Raw genomic sequence first — 16,712 nt, 5'->3', positions numbered from 1 at the left:
GTTTTCATTGGAGGGCTTTTATTCTATGCTCTTGGACTGCAGTTGCGTAACTGAAGAATATGTGGTTGGGGGTGTAACTAGAGTTGGAGCGTTTGTAGTATTTTTTCCCTAATTTTTGTCTTCAGTCAAAGAAGACAAATGCTTTACCTTCAATTTAGAAGCATAATAATCTGGAAGTTTCAGACCTTCATCTGATATGCTTTAAAACAGTATTAGATTTTGTCTTCTTAACTGTTTTAAATTTGCTAGCATGTCCCTGAAAATAAAAAATCAACAAATCTCCACTAGAATCCATGCCAGAATATTTCTCAACAACTGCTAGCCCTCAGTATTTAAAATGTTTGCCTTACTAAAATTTCTGAGAAGTTTAAGAATTTCTTGAGAAACCACAGTATTGGACCTTTTAAAAAACTAAATGTTTTATGTATATGCTTTGAGGTGCTGGCCTATGGTTAGCTTCCCCCTTGGAGCTGAAATATTTTATACTTGGAATTAAGCCAAATCTCTGACTTGCGTGCATTCAACTTATGTTGCATGCATCCAAGTCCTGGTATTTGAATGGTCTTTTTCCTTCATCTGAATATTTTCTAACTTGAAGAAAAATAACACTTTCCATTTAAGACTTGACTCTCTCTCCCCTCTTCACCCATAAGCAGATGTCTTCATACTATGTCCGTGCAATGCTATGAGAAGAGAGAGTATCTTGGTATTTTCCAACTTACCCTTAAATACCCTCTAGCCGGGATCCCCAGAAGAGCTGCAGGGAATTCCATAAGCCTTTTGAAATTCTGTACTGAATAGGAGTTCTAGAGAGGGAAATCATAGCTTTTATCATATTCTCAAACTGGTATATGATCCCCAAAAAGTGAATATCTGGTAGTTTTAGCAATGCCTGGAAACAAAAAGGGCACACTTCCTGTGGCACCATGACACGTTGGATGGTGTGTGATCAAGCCATGAGTATTTTTCAGTCAGACTTTCAACTGCAAAGTCAAAGTAATAGCAGTGCGAACTGGCCAACAATCAGTGGTGCTGGGTTTGTAAGGTCACACAGCAAGTCACACTGCGTACTTGGGCAGAAATAATCCCTCTTGTATACTGGCTTTTTCCATCATCTTATACTTACAGAACTTGTCATTTTTAGAAATAGATACAGACCTTTAAGAAAACTCATCATTCTCTTTAATATTTTGCTAATCTTCAGCTATATGCCTGTCCCTTAGCAGGTGTCCTGCACCTTCCTTAAAGCTATTTTGTGGGCCTCACTACAATCAAATGCTACTGAAAGTGGAGGAATAGCTTAGTTTATTGCTTCTGGGACTTGGATAGTCCTAGGAGATCTCATCCAATGCCCACCAGCTTTATATCCTTCGAGCTACTGACAGGCCTAGGGGGCGTCAAGGGATGATCCAATGCAGCTGCTGACAGGGAGCTGTTTTCAAAGGGATATCAAGGGTAGATGCTTATGATGCTGGCGGTGGTTTCTAGGAATGGATCAAGGTGAGTGGGGCTATTAGGGCACTGAGGGCACCAAACCACTTGCAGAGATGGAAGAGCCAGAGATAAGGGCAGATGGAAGAGTGTAATGCTATTATCCCTGCTCATACTGTGACGTCACCTTCTACCCTGAGGCCTCTAGTACTTGGATAGAGTATCTTCTCTAGCCACCAAAGTATTTCTTTTGACTGATCATATTGTTCAGTTCTCAGAAATAGTTTCACCTTTCATTTGCCCCTTACTGATTTCCAAAAACCAGTTGTGGTCCCACATAAATATTGAAACACCTTTTTTCAGTTTTAGTTTCGGTACTGTGGTCCTTATAAACAGATTCCAGTTTTATAAGCCAAGTTACAAAAGTGAGCATCTTAAGGGGAAAAAAGTAGTAAGAAGCAGGAAGGATTGTTAGCTATTTTTTTTTATAATTTTTTTAAGTATAATTGACATACAAAATTACATTAGTTTTAGGTGTACAATTTAGCAGTTTGACAAGTGTATACGTTATGTTATGTTCACGCACAAGTAGAGCTCCCATCTGTCTCATTACATTGCTATTACAATATCATTGACTATATTACTTACGCTTTGTTAGATATTTTTTTTTTAACTGATGTGTGAAGGGAAGAAGAGAACTAACCTTGTTTGCACACCTGCTGTGTGCCATTCACTTTATGTGTATGGTCTCATCTATCCCTCATGGTACATATTTGTAGTGAGTGTTAGATATTTTTTACAGATGAAGAAACCAAAGTTCACATAGTTTGTAAGTGAGAAAGTTGGAATTCTAACCCAGATCTATATGTCTGAACTGCACTGCTTCCCCTACACCCACCAGAGACCAACAGTAGCAGAGGCGTTTCCTGAAGGTTTGTGGTGGCAGTAGCTTTGTGGTAGAGGGCCAGGGGATTTGTTCTCAAGCTGCACTGTACATTTACGAATATATCGTAGGGATGCCTGGGTGGCTCAGTCGGCTAAGCATCTGACTTCGGCTCAGGTCATGATCTCAGGGTCTTGGGACTGAGTCCCACGTTGGGCTCCTTGTTCAGCGGGGAGTCTGCTTCTCCCTCTCCCTCTGCCACTCCCCCTGCTTTTGTGTGTGCTCCAGTTCTCTCTCTCACTCTCTCTCTCTCTCTCTCTCTGTGTCAAATAAACAAATAAATCATATATATGTATATATATATATATATGGTATGCATGTAGGGTAATTTGGGGGAAAACTAATCTAATTTACAAGGACACTAAAGTCCCTGCACATTTGCAACCTTGTCCTTGGTGCTTCCCTTGAAGGACCATATGGGAATGATAGAATGGAAATCAAATAAGCAACTAATAAATGGGTCATTTTTAATTTCCAGATTTTGCTTAAATTATTGATGTTTTTCTTTACTGCAGTGAAATGTCACAAATAAAAATGCAGAGAAATTATTACAATTTTAACATGGTGGAAGGTAGAGCAAACAAGTGGTTAAAAAATCCAAGAGAAGAATTAATAATTAAATAATGAAAAGTTTAAAATAAACTTGAAAATGTATTTGAACTTAGACAAAAACATATACTACAGATATGGGTCCAGATCCCCTTTGATACGTACATCTGAGAACCCCAAGAAGTAGAAGGAGGAAACCTTAGAGCATTACTGGATTGAAAGTTAATAGAATCTAAGTCTTAACCCCACTCCACCCCTACCCAACTCAGCCCCATTCCACTAGCAGTTCTGGCCCATTCCTTCCCTCATTCAAAAAATATTTACTGAGTCCTATATGTCAAACACTGTTCTAGATGCTAGAGATTTGGCCGTGATAAGGATAAACAATATTCCTGTTGCATCAAGCTTAAGTTTTAGAAGAGAAAATAGGTAAGAGGTAGGCAAATTATATATATCCTGTTATATTCTATAGAATGTTATACATAATGTTTATATTTACATAAAAGTGTTATACAGGGGTGACTGGGTGGTGCAGTTGGTTAAGCTTTGGATTCTTGGTTTCGGCTCAGATCGTGATCTCAGGGTCATGACATTGAGCCTGCCTGGGGCTCTCCGCTTAGTGGGGCGTCTCCTTGAGACTTTGTCTTCCTCTCCTTCTGCCCCCTCCCTGCCATGAACGTGCACAATCTCACTTGCTCTCTCGAATAAATAAATAAATAAATAAATAAATAAATAAATAAATAAATAAATCTTTTTTTTTAAGTGTTATAATACATATAGAATGTTTTAGCTAGTGATGTTATGATAAAAATTAAATAGGTTAAAGGGTGAGACAATGCAGGTGGGGTTACAGAGCTATACTTTTTTTTAAAGATTTTATTTATTTATTTATTTATTTGAGAGAGAGAGAACATGTGCATGCAAGAGAAGGAGGGGTAAGAAGGGAGGGAGGGACAAGCAGACTCTGTGCTGAGCGCAAAGCCTGACTGGGAGCTCCACACGGGGCTTAACATGGGGCTCAGTCTCACCACCCTCAGATCCTGACCTGAGCCAAAACCAAGAGTTGGTCACTTAGCCGGCTGCGCCACCCAGGCACCCCAGGTGTACTTTAGATGGAGTGGTCAGGGAAGACCTCTGAGAAGTTCCCGGTCACTGAACCTTTTGAGGACTCAGTCTCTTTATACCTAAAATGAGAGCATTGCTAGGTTATCACTAAGTGGCTGCAAAATTCTGTGCTTTCTGTAAGGGAGGCATCTTTAGGTCAAATAATCTTTTGTAGGTATAAATTATGGTCTTTGTTGTCCATTGATCTCAAAATATAATAATAATGTTCATTGATTCCCAAGGTTAATTCCATGTTACATTTGGGAAATTTAAACTGAGAGTTAAATGCCTTCCCAAAGGTGGCATAATAGTAAAAGAAGGATTAGAGCTCTCAACTCATGCCATTCTCAGTCTGAAAATTCCATCGCACTCTACGATATAATAAGAAGTGGAATTGAAATGTCAGAGCAGTTCAAAGAACATTAAAGATGTGTAAGCTATGATGGACTAAAATATTTACAAATAAGAAATTGGATAAGTATATCCCACTGCACTCATTTATGGCAGGCAAGTAAGCCATATGATATGCTTTGAACCAGTAAAATAGCAAATTCCCCCCAAGAAAATCTATAATTTTAATCAAAAGTTTGTTTCAGTCATTGAAATTCTGTTATTGCTGCTTACAAACATTAAAGTCAATCAAAACATCAGTAGCTTTGCAAGATCAATATTTTTAATATGTTTGCATTGCAGTACTGCAGATTTTTGGCTAAGGGATTGCACCCATATTGATTTCCATGGGAAATGTTAGTCTGATACTGAAATAATTAAAACACACACACACACACACACACAGGGATTATTGGTTTGGAATTTTGAAGGAGATAGAAGTATAAAAATTGGTTATTGACTAAATTGCTTGGGGTGAGTGAACCTTGGGCACTTGCAGTAAACTTGTAGCACTCAGTCATTACTGAATACTACCTTAGTCCCTTAAACTGAAAATCAATCAATAACTTATTATTGTGGTGAAATAACAGACTAGGCATGTAAGAATCACATTTTATCAAAACAGATATGCATAAGCATATGTATGGGCATATTGAAAACATCTACTAAAACTTAGTGACTGATTATCACTGAGATTTCTGCTGAAGATAGTTTGAGTAGCATTTTTAAAGAGATAAACTGCTACAACATAACAGTAAAAAGAAGCATACAATTATTCTATGAACAATAAAAGTGCAAACACCACAACATGTCAACTGGCAGATTCTGTTATTTTGATTCAGAGCAAAATTACAATTGTTACTCTGTTCTCAAAGCATTGGAATAATGTATGCAAGCATTAGATTAGATACAAACTCATTCCCCACCATATAAATCTAATGTACATTACATTTCTCTTGTTTTTTAGCCTTTAGTTAGGAAAAGTCATATTTTCGTCTAGAAAGTTTAGTCTGTGTTTTCATTTGGTTATCATTATAAATTTATGAATTCTTTGTCTCTCAGAGGCAATCTCTGTTTTAAAGAGAACATTTTTTAATGTTTCAGTATAAGTTCAGACTGGTATAATAGTACTTAGAAGTAGCATTTACATATTTTGTTGCATGTTTTTATTTACTTAATTTTTAAAGTTGTGTTGTTTCTATATTATGGAAATATTTATGTGCTTTCAGAGGAATATAGGATTAAAAGATAAAACTGAAAATTAGCTATCACCACTGTTAATTTTTGTTGCTATCTCATGAGCCTAGTCAGTATTTTTCTTTGATAATAAGTTGAGCTCTCTTTATAAATAGAAGACTGATCATGATTCCTTTCACCACATGAGATGCTAAAATCATATAATACCATGGTCAGTCCTTTTCACTTTGGTGTTAATCTTGGCTCACTATTTTTGCCAAATTTCTTTCATCCTATTCTGACTTCTGTTTATCTTTTATCATTGTAACTAGCATTACCCCCAAATTCTGTTGATAAAATCTTTTTTCTTCCTATTCAGTTTGAAATTTATACCTGAATGTGACTTTTCTCAAACATTCTGTGTCTCCCCCATCAGTTAACTATTAGGACATTGTGTTTTGATGGATCCAGCCTTCAGAATGATTTATGAGACATGAAATTTCACTGTTTTCTAATGTTATATACATCATACCTGGAAATAATCAGATTATAAAGGTGTTTACATGTAAGCTGTATAAATATTCATACAGTTTTTACTAAATCATTGAATGGCTTTCTGCCATGGATATTAGAAAATTATCCTTTCCATGGTCTTTAAAATGATAGGACTCTAATTCCCTAGCCTGCCATTTCCACATTTTCATATACAATTGCTCTTCCTATTGTTTATGCCTTCTAAGAATTCCAGTCGGAATTTGTATCACTTATCATTGTCACAAAATGTTATTTCTTCAACAGATAGAATTTGTGCAGGCCCCAGTTAGACTTTCCAGTTATCTAACTAGTCAGGGAGCTGGGCATGATGAAAATGGGAAATCATCAGCTCTCAGAAATCAATAAGAGCAAATACATAGTTCTGTAAGGTGCCACAGCCCACTCTCACACCCACATGTACATCTGCTCAGAGCCCTTCTGGATTTTTCTTCTAGGTCACTAGTGCAACTTCTACTCAGAATGGGTACCATCTGACAACTCTCTGGAAGAAATCACGTAATTTGTGATTTGGTCCAAAATATCTGACTCCTCACTATGAAGGTAGTATCTGAGAGCAGGGCTGAGCCTGTGTAGAGGACAACTATTTAAAATTTATTTATGGACCCTCATCATTTGCAAAATCCATTTCATACAATAAATAGCACTCAAATTAAAAGAGGTTATTCTCCGTTTATTGAGAATATCAGAAGACAGAAGGAAGAAAGGATTCCAAAGCACTGCTCCCGGTGCAAATTTTTTATATGAATGGGCTAGCGAATCCCAATGTCAGAAGTTCATACCACAGTATGAACAAGATGATTTGATTTTAATTTGTAGACAAAACAGACTTTCTTCATTCTAGATCATGCTGATAAAAACTCATTCTACAATCAAACTATTTAGACAGTCCATACCAAGCATTACTTACAAGCAGCTGGAAAATACCCACAGGTCTTTATTCATTAATAAATTCTTTTACAATCATGCTGCTCAGAGAGTGTGCAAGATAGTGATGAAGAGCACAGACTCTGGAGCCATACCACCTGAGTTCATGTCCTTTCTCTGCCATTTTCTGTCTCTGTGACCTTGGACAAGTTGCCTAGCCTCTCTGGATTTTCAGTCCTTCATAGGGTGTTGTGAGGATTAAATACACATGAAGTATTTATTACTTGACTCTATATATAAACTGTTCTCATGCCTATGCTGTGGGAGCAGAAATGAAAGACTTTCAATCTCCAATAGCTTTCCCTCTAAAATCCCATTCCTATAGTATGGGAGAGGGGCTTCTATCCTTTGCCCCCATGGCTCCCTGTACCACCCTGGCATAATGTATATTACTTGTGTACTATCTATTTACTTGTCCCTCCCACTTCCATTAAAGTGTAAGCTTCATGAGGATGAAAACTGCCTGTCTTTTCATCATTATTGCTTCAATGCCTAGCATATAGTTTGTACTCTATAAATAATTATTAGGTCACTGTTAAATGGAATGTAATATAAGAAGTATCACAAATGTTAGAGTATTATCCATAGAGTTTTGCTTTGACTATGCTACCATCCTGGTTTCAGCAGAGACTGACATGCAATGAGTGAGTGATTTCAACTTGTTTGCACTGGCCTCTGCCTAGAATGTTCTACCCTTAGATATGCACAGAGCCTACCCCATCATCTCCTTTAGGTCTTTATTTAGATGTCACTTCAATTCCTGTCCTGACTACACCATCTAAAAATTGCATATCTCTCCCTTCTCTGTTCTGTTTTGTTTTTCAGTAGCATTTATGACAGGCCAACTCTCTCTGGATTGAGTGATTTGTTATGTTTATGATTTGTTATTGGCCTCCCCTACCTCCCACTGGAATGTAAGCTTTGTTGGTTTCGTTCACATAGCATCTGGAATGGTGCCTGGCACAAAGTAGGCAGGCACTTTTAGAATACCTGTTGAATTAATTAATAACTTCAGTGCATTGGTACTACCAATTTAGAAATAAGTGAAAGCAAAATTACTGTTCAAGGATAATCAACAAAGAATTAGAAACAAGAAACCTTGAGTTCCATCTTGAGCTCACTCATTTGTGCTTTTGACTGTGCTAAATATACATACTTCACCTCCCTGAACCCTTTAAACCATCCTCCAAATTCTAAAAATCATCCTTACCAAAGTATTTCCCCAAATGCCATCCTGAGAAATGTATTACAAGTTATTTCATAAAATAATATACATCTGAGGTATGTCTTTAAAGTAATAGGGGATTCTAGTGTTGGAGGCATTGTTTTAAATGATTAAGCCCTAGAGCAAACTGCTTCTTTAAATATGTGAATATGAACTTTCCATAGAACATGAATGAGAATCTCTGCAAGGTTTTAATTAAGAGTAATTAAAATATCTATATTAAAATATGTTTCATTCTACCAGCTTAGTAGGGGTTTTATTTTAATAAAAAAGTTTATTTTTTACATGTTACAGCATAAAATGCTACATTGAGCCAGTATCAGCAGGGAAAAGGTGGCATGCTGAAGTAATACAAAACAATGTGATTTATAAATTAATTCCCTGCAGTATTTTTGTTAAACATTTTTTTACATTAAGATTAAACTTTCATTTGGGTGTTTAATTGAATTTATTATTAAGGCATCACAAAAGCAAAAAAAATGAACAATATAACTATATAGAAAGTAGAAAGGAGTTGTATATGAGGCACATATTAAAAAATATAGACTCTGTGACATGCATGAGGTGAGATTTTCATTCAGCTTGCTGTTTATAGGATTATTTACCTACTTAAATGATGATGTTATAAAATGATTTAAGCTTACATTAATAAGAAGGAAAGTTTTGGGGTACCTGGGTGGTGCAGTCGGTTGAGCGACTGAGTCTTAGTTTGGGTTCAAGTCGTGATCTCAGGGTTGTGGGATTGAACCTCGCATCGGGCTCTGTGCTCAGTGCCAAGTTTGCTTGAGATTCTCTCTCCCTCTCCCTCTCTCCCTCCTGCTCATGCTCTCTCTAAAATAAATAAATTAATTAAAAAAATAATAAGTAGAGTTTTTAAAAAGTTTAAGAAAGCAAGTGATCGGTTACTTGGATGAGCAAGAAAGCCAGGTACTATATACCAGAATAAGGTAATTCCCAAGTGTTTGTAAAGGGGAGAGATATACAGAAAATATTAAAACCAAAAGGAAGAGCAAACAAATGAGAGAACCAGTAGTTATTAGGATAGATGCGATGAAGTTTTCTCATAGAATAGATTTGAAAAGAGAATGCATATAAATGAGTAGGAACTAAATAAATATGAAAAAAGAGAGATGGATGATCCTTTTTCTCAACATGACAGGAACATCTAACCAAACTTATCTTTTTGGGGGGGGCTTGAACTCACAACCCTGAGATCAAGACCTGAGCTGAGATTAAGCATCAGATGCTTAACCAACTCAGCCACCCAGGTGCCCCACACTTGTCTTTTTTTTTTTTTTTTAAGGTTTTACTTATTTATTTGTCAGAAAGAGAGCACAAGCAGGGAGAGCGGCAGGCAGAGGGAAAAGCAGGTTCCCAGATGAGCAAGGAGCCCCATGCGGAACTTGATCCCAGGACCCTGGGATCATGACCTGAGCTGGCCGAAGGCAGACACTTAACTGACTGAGCTACCCAGGCATCCCCCAAACTTGTCTTTTTAAATGAGAGTAACATGAAGAAAAGAGAGCCATGGGCATGGCAGGCATTATAGTATTTTTATTCAGATTTTCCCCACCAAAAAAAACCACTTCTCCCTTCTCTCACCACTGCATTCCCCATATTAGTCTTTCTATGCCAGCGATAAGATGTAAATATTACCTAGAATGAGTAACATATTGAAATAATGACATCCCCGGGGCGCCTGGGTGGCTCAGTTGTTAAGTGTCTGCCTTTGGCTCAGGTCCTGATCCCAGGGTCCTGGGATCCAGGCCTGCATCAGGCTCCCTGTTCTGTGGGAAGCCTGCTTCTCCCTCTCCCACTCTCCCTGCTGTGTTCCCTCTCTCGCTGTCTCTCACTCTGTCAAATAGATAAATAAAATCTTAAAAAAAAAAAAATGACATCCCCATCCATGCGACAATATTTATTGATCATTTACTGCATATGCAATATATTCTGCTGTTAGTAGAATAAAGGACAGTAGGAAGGAGATAAAAATTCATAAATTTGATAATTCAAGGAGAAAGGAATAAGGATCACAAGGGAAATATTGGTAAAAAGTAATAGAGAAATTTGGAAGAGGGTGTGATTCTATCTAATTACAAGGTCTAACAGGACATTTAGGGATTGAGGACAGGAAATCCATTAAGCTGAACCTTGAGAGATGGGTAGGATATAAAGAGTTCTAGAAGGAGGAAGAATATTTCATCTAGGATTGTCAGCATGAGCAAGAAGTAGAAGTATAGAATATGTTACATAAGCATTGACAGTAGCAAGAAGGGAGTTGCAAAGGCACATGATGGGTGTGAATGAAGAATAAGAAAAAAAGTTATAGGTAGTAATGAGGTAACAGAGAACATTAAATGATAGGCTAATGAGGGGTTTTGTGTGTGTGTGTGTGTGTGTGTGTGTGTGTGTTTAAGCACTGGGGATCGGAGGTTTGTGAGGGAGGAAAAAAGCTATCAGCACTATACTTTAGAAAGATTGGTCCAGCAGCTATGAGTAAAACATATTAAGGAAAGGCTGAAGATAGAGAATATGCAAGTCAAAGGTCATTATAGTTCCTGCAAAAGGTAATTAGGCCTAACTGCTGGTGATGAGAGTGAAAGGGAAGACAGGATAGAATCCGAAGACTTACAGACATTGAATTCATGGAACTTGGCCATGAGAGTCATCTTCAGTTCTTCAAATAGGTCAATTAGTTATGTAGTGGAATCATGGAAAGAATGGACTCAGGACAGGGAGGCTTTAGTGGAGGCTCAGGAAAGACTTCATATATGGGAGATGCATGTATAGGAGTAAGTCGGGATAATGCAGTGGTAAACCAAGAGCAGGTTTAAGACACTGGGCATTGGAGAGCCTGATAAAGAATGAATGGAAATTGAGACTTGAAATTAAACTACTGAATTCAAACTTTATATATATTTTTAAATATTTATTTATTTATTTATTTATTTATTTATTTATTTATTTAAGAGAGAGAGAAAGCATGAGCAGGGCGTGGGGAGAGAGGAAGAAGCAGGATCCCCACTGACCAGGGAACCTGATGCAGGGCTCGATCCCAGGACCCTGAAATCATGACCTGAGCTGAAATCAAGAGTGGGTCATTTAACCAACTTAGCCATCCAGGCACCCCCAAACTTTATATATTTTCAAGTTATTTCAGGATTCAGATGATCTTGCCCTCTTCTAAGATTACTAAACCTTAAGGAAACTTCCCCCTAGAAGAAAATGATCAGTTTTGCAAGTCAAAGGAGGTGACATAGATTGAGAGATGGTTAATATGGGCAGAATCTAATTTTGATGAGGAATGTGTGGAATAGGTGTAAATCTAGGTCTTGACAATTTCTTCTGATTGGATACCACAGTAACAACGTTCCAAGTGTGTCCATTTAGTAATAAGTGCTGCCAACTGCAATCTGTGTATTACTACACAATAATGAGTTTGATATGTTTGCGCTTACTTTTTGACTCCACGTTCCCCTCCAACATATCCTTTCTTAGGAGGTTAAACATAACTTAGTGTATTTGTTGTTTACACAGTAGTTTTATGTCTTCTTCCACCCAGGAGGTAAGTGCATTTGAAGGAGGAATAGGCTTTTGAAAAGACCCCTCAAGCATTCAACTTTTTTTATGATGATTTTGAAACTTAAGAGAAAAAAAGAAAACATTAAATCAAGAAAAAAGTCAGGCTGTTACATTGGCTTGTGAGGATCATTGTTCTTTAGTTGCCCAAACCACTTCCAAGTAATGCTCAAAAAGTCTTCATGACATTATGCACAGGCTCAGATTTCTGTCAGTTTTAGTGTTCTGGTGATCTATCTCTGCATAATAAACCAGCCAAAAACTTAGTGGCCTAAAACAGCGATTTATTATCTTTCATGGTTCCATAGGTTGACTGAGCTTAGCTGTGAGGTTCTTGCCTGGGATCTCTCATACAGTTATAGTCAGATTCTACCTGGGGCTGGACTCACCAGAAAGGTCAGTGAGCTGGACACCTCACGTGACTCATTCACATGGCTGGCAGTCGATGCTAGCTATTGGCTGGAAATTTAGCTCAAGCTGAGCACTACACATGACCTCTCTGTATATTGGGCTTAAACTAGCATGTGCTGAGTTCTAAGAGGGAGCATCCAAAGAACACATAAGTACTTCAAGAATCCCAGAGAGTAACTGCAAAACGTATGACTTAGCCTCAAAAGTCAGGCAGCATCACTTTCACCGTATTCTGTGTTCAAAAAGAAAGTCATGAGGTCAACCCACATTCAGGTGGAGGAGGCTATTCAAAGACATTAATACCATGAAGCATGGCTTATGGTGAGGATGGACAGGGGTTGGGGAGAGAAAGTCTCTGTCTTTGGGAACTAGCCACCACACACAGTAAAACAATAAAGCAGGCTTATCAGGGGGAAAATAGACCTGTATCCAGTAGGTATGGGTATTACTCAATGATGTTTCTGGTGAAATTAGTGGTACTCATTAACTCCCTTTTAGAGAAGTTACCAATGTTTCATTCAATTCTGATTTCAGATTTAGATCGCTTTTCCTGGTTTCATTTCTTTACGGATCCTCGGATCCTTTATCAGAGACCTAAATGTCTCCAAAGGTAGCCAGACATGATAATATATGAAACACTTCTCATATTACACTGTTCTCCTTACCCCTTTGTCTCTGGTCCTTCCACAAGAGATAGGCAAGGGCCCATTTATCTTAAAGGTTTATCCAGCTAGTACTGATGGAAGTACTGTATGCTTATGACAGGCAGCACAGAGAAGCATATGCCAGCTTCTACTCTTAAGGTACAAACGAACCAAAAGGAGAAAAAGGCCTGTATTGGTAAGGTAAAGCTAAGCTCCTCTAACAAAAGGACCATAGGTATATAAAGGATATAGATGTTTATTTCTTTCACACATAGCACTCCAAGGTGGGCATTCCAGGTGGCCAAATGGCTCCGCCCCACACAGCTATGCTCATGACCAGGTCCTTCCATTCTGTTTCTCTGCCATCACATAGGCAGTATTGTTACCTCCATGGTCACAGCTGAGCTTCAGGTTCATCACTATTCTGGATCACAGGAGGAGGGCTATGAGAATGTATCCAGTTCCTTAAGGAACTGGACAAAAATGACACCAGTCAACCGCACACTTATTGCTTTGGGAAAGACTCAGTCAAGTAACCACACCTAACTGTAAGGAAGGCTAGGAAATTCTATGCAGAAAAATAAGATCATATGCCCAGGTATAGAATACAGAACAGTGTGACAGGTTCAGGAATGGCAGAAATTTAGTATGGCTGAGCACAAGAGCCAATGAGATGAGGTGTTATAGGAAATGAGGTCCACAAGAGAGAGGGCTTTCTGCTAAAGAGTAGCTTGGATTTTATCCTCTTGGGATAATGGGAAGCCATCAGAAGTTTTTAAGTTTGGGACTAGCATGATCAGATTGATGGTGGTGGTGTAATGATAGACTGGAGGAGAAGAGATTAAACAAGAGGAGACTAGCTAGGAATAAATTCAGGGGTATATGATGAGAATTAAATCAGAGTGGTTACCATGGGGATGTAGGAGGAAGGAATGAATTACTCCGCAACAGAGACTACAACTTACTGCTTGGATAGGAGGGTTGAGAAAGAGAGATGGGGGCTTCCTACTTTTGTAAGGTGGATCATTGGTGACACCATTAACCAATACAAGTCCAAGAGGAGAAAACAAGTTTCCTAGGGAAGGCTTTTTCATTGGTTTTTGGACATAAGTAATTTTGGGTATCTACCAGATATCCACATTTCTGACCCATTTTTGCTGGTTTGACAGTAAGGGAAAGAGCAGAGAGTGAGTCTATGGACTACCAAATGAATAGCTTTATTTTTTAATGATGTGAGCAGACATCTAGGAAAATGCTGTGTCTTAGCAATACGAGGAACCACTTTGGCCTTGTCTAGTCTGTGACAGTAAGACTTTGAGTCATCACCCCTTTTACAGTGCCAGCAAAAAGCACTCAGTGCCGTGGCTTTTGACACAATACTCATTCACTTATGTTCAATCACTCTGCACCTGCCATGTGCCAGATTCTGTTCTAAGTGCCAAGGAGACAACTCTAAAACAACAGTCTCTGCTCTCAAATAGGTAAGGCCTGAAAAATGTAGGAGTTAGTCATTTCTGATCAGGGAGGGTAGAATTATATGTAGGGGGAAAAGATGGAGGCATATAAAATAGTTTTCCTCGTTCCAGGCAGAGACAAAGGCAAGAGAATACGTGGCACATTTGAAGACCGAAGAAAGTCCGATATTGCTGGAGAGTAGAGTAGTAAGTCAAAAGACATCAGGCTGGAGAGAGAAGCGGGAGCCAGATTATGGAGAGCTTTCTCAACCTTGTAAAAGAACTTGGAAAGAAGGGTTCTTAAAACGGGAATATAATATGATTCATTTGCATTTTCAGTGAATATTCTAGTTGTGATAAGGAGAATATATTAGAGATGACAAGAGTAAAGCAAGACTAGTTAGGTTATGATGACCTGACTGAGGCAGTGGAGATGGGGAAAATATTTTGATATGAGGAGAGTCAGCAGGACCTGAATTGATGGGTGATAAGATAGAAAGCATCAAGGTTGACAGCCAGGTTTCTGGTTTGGCTAATTGTATGGATGTTCTATCATCAACAGAGAAAATGAAGACAGGAAGAGAAGCATGTCTGCTGGGGTAATGATGAGTTCAGTTTTGACATGCTGAGTTTGTGGTGCCTGTAAAACTTCTAAGCAGAAATGAACAGTTAGCTATTGTATATACTGACTGAAGCTCAAAAGATTTGCAAATGATAGGACTGACAAAGTCATCTTAGGAGGACATGTTTGGTGAAAAGCACAACATTTGGTGGCTGTGCAGTAAGACCCCTGAGGAGCTACAAAGAAGGAGCCACCAGAGAACGAAGGGAAAAGTCAGAGAAACGAAAGCCAGGGGAAGAGAATGCTCTGAGTCAGAGGGTTGGTCAACAGTGTCAAGTGCTCTTAAAGGTCTAAAGAATACTTTTACTGAAAGAGTAAAAGTGTGAGTCATTATTTTGATCACTGCTAATTTATAAAAATCCAGTTAAATTTGTATTTATTTGATAAGCAGGAAAGTTGAACATATTTTTATATAAAATTACCCATTTATTTTTATCTTATAAATTACCAGGTATTTTTTCTATTGAATCTTTGTCATTTCCCTATTAATTTGTAGTTCTTTATAAATGATGGGTAACAGTCCTTGTTATCATATATGATGTATTTTTGCCCGGTTTGCCTTTTATCTTTTCATTTTACTTACAGAGTGGGTTGGTTGTTTTGTTTTTTTTTTATCCACACAGAAGTTTTTAATATTTATGGAGGCAAAAATATCAATCATTTTTTCTGTAGTTTCTGGTTGTATTGTTGTGCCTCAAGTCCCACTGTACAATTATACACAAATTATCTTTTATTTTCTTATAGTGCCTTTATGATTTTTTTTTAACCTTTAAGTCATCACATCTGGAGTGTTGTCTAGCATTACATAGTATGTGGCTGAACAGTGCTGAGGGCCCAGTTGTGGTTGATGATGATTTGGTTATAGGGGTAACAGTCTGTTAGCCAGAGAGAAGCCAGTCATCTGGGTTCATCCAACATTGGAGTTTTCCAGGCAACTGTATTTAATGGACAATGGGTCAAGGCAGTTTAGAAAAACATTGAAATGTTGGACTGTGGACTCTAAGCCATTAAGGAGGGAAGTAAAAACAGAAAAAGTCTGGTTGGGGAAAAGGAGAATGAATGGACTGGAAGCCCTTTAAGATATTTTTTTAAGGTTGGAAAAGGGGGTTATTTGAGTAAGATGATTAAAAAGATAGGAGGTTGTGGTCAAACCGGGGTAATATCTAAACTGTTATTTCAGAAAAGTGATGTGATGACCAGAGTTAAACATTAAGAATGGTTAGTTGAAGTGGAGTAGAGGAGAAGGTCACTGAAGATCAAGAATGGTGAGGTGAGAGTATTGGATAGATTATTCATGTCAGTGTTAGAGTCTCCCAACTTGGGTGAAGTTAGGTGAGAGTACAGTGAAGAAAATCATCCTCTGAACATCTGGGTCTTGTCTCACCAACACCTTTGGCAGTCAGTCTTCATTTACCTTTAAGAGACTCTTCAGTTGCTAAAGAATAAAAAGTCAGAGTTTATTAAAAGTCAGTATCGAAGTCAGAATCAGAACTCTCTGCTCTTTTTGCTTCTGGGGAAGTATTCTTGTTTGGGGGATTTTTTGGTATAGAGAAGCAACAGATAATGTATGTAAAGCCCTTAGCTCAGTACCGAACATATATTAGTAGTTAGCCCATTATAGTAATTACTATGATATTAGAGGGAGATGATTTACGTGTGTTTCAAAATTGATGTTTTTGGGGCACCTGGGTGGCTCAGTCATTAG

General features: G+C 38.0%; 1 protein-coding gene across 9 annotated transcripts in view; it reads left to right on the top strand.

Annotated features, from left to right (window-relative positions):
- Positions 1-16,712, top strand: part of FAM172A (family with sequence similarity 172 member A) — a 411,264-nt gene that overhangs the window by 326,853 nt on the left and 67,699 nt on the right. The window lies entirely within an intron of this gene.

This window comes from Mirounga leonina, unplaced genomic scaffold (assembly GCF_011800145.1).
Source record: "Mirounga leonina isolate KUSES-001 unplaced genomic scaffold, KU_Mleo_1.0 Mir_168, whole genome shotgun sequence".
Taxonomy (NCBI): domain Eukaryota; kingdom Metazoa; phylum Chordata; class Mammalia; order Carnivora; family Phocidae; genus Mirounga; species Mirounga leonina.
The sequence above is the reverse complement of the archived record's forward strand: the minus strand, read 5'-3'. Positions and strand labels throughout refer to the sequence as shown.